Genomic DNA, 430 nt, shown 5'->3' with positions numbered 1-430 from the left:
ATCACTATAATAAACACAATAAATTCCATTATAAACAAATGCAAATGCAATAAAAAGAGGAAAGTCTGGAGTAAGTGTATAGGTAGGAAAGGAAAAATGCTTTGAAGAAAGGGCTATGAGCAATGTGTGGTCTTTTTAAATTGTCTTTGTAGAGAAGATACCAATTGTAGCCCAAATTACTTTAAATATATGCAGTAATATGTTTATTTTGCTTTTTAATATGAAGGATTTTATTGTGAACCACCATTGCCCAAATGTAAACAGGAATACAAAAAGGTAATATATATTTTAAAACAAATAAACTGAGCATTGGTCTGGAGTCAGCCCTCATGTTTAGCAGCAGCGCAACATAAAGTTACAAAGCAGAGTCAAGTACAAGGGTTATATAGTTTCATAGTTTGTAGGGTCGGAAGGGACCTGAGCAGATCAT

The sequence above is a fragment of the Crocodylus porosus genome, unplaced genomic scaffold, assembly GCF_001723895.1.
Source record: "Crocodylus porosus isolate Cpor-Errol unplaced genomic scaffold, CroPor_comp1, whole genome shotgun sequence".
Classification (NCBI taxonomy): Eukaryota; Metazoa; Chordata; order Crocodylia; family Crocodylidae; genus Crocodylus; species Crocodylus porosus.
This window is presented reverse-complemented; position numbering follows the sequence as displayed.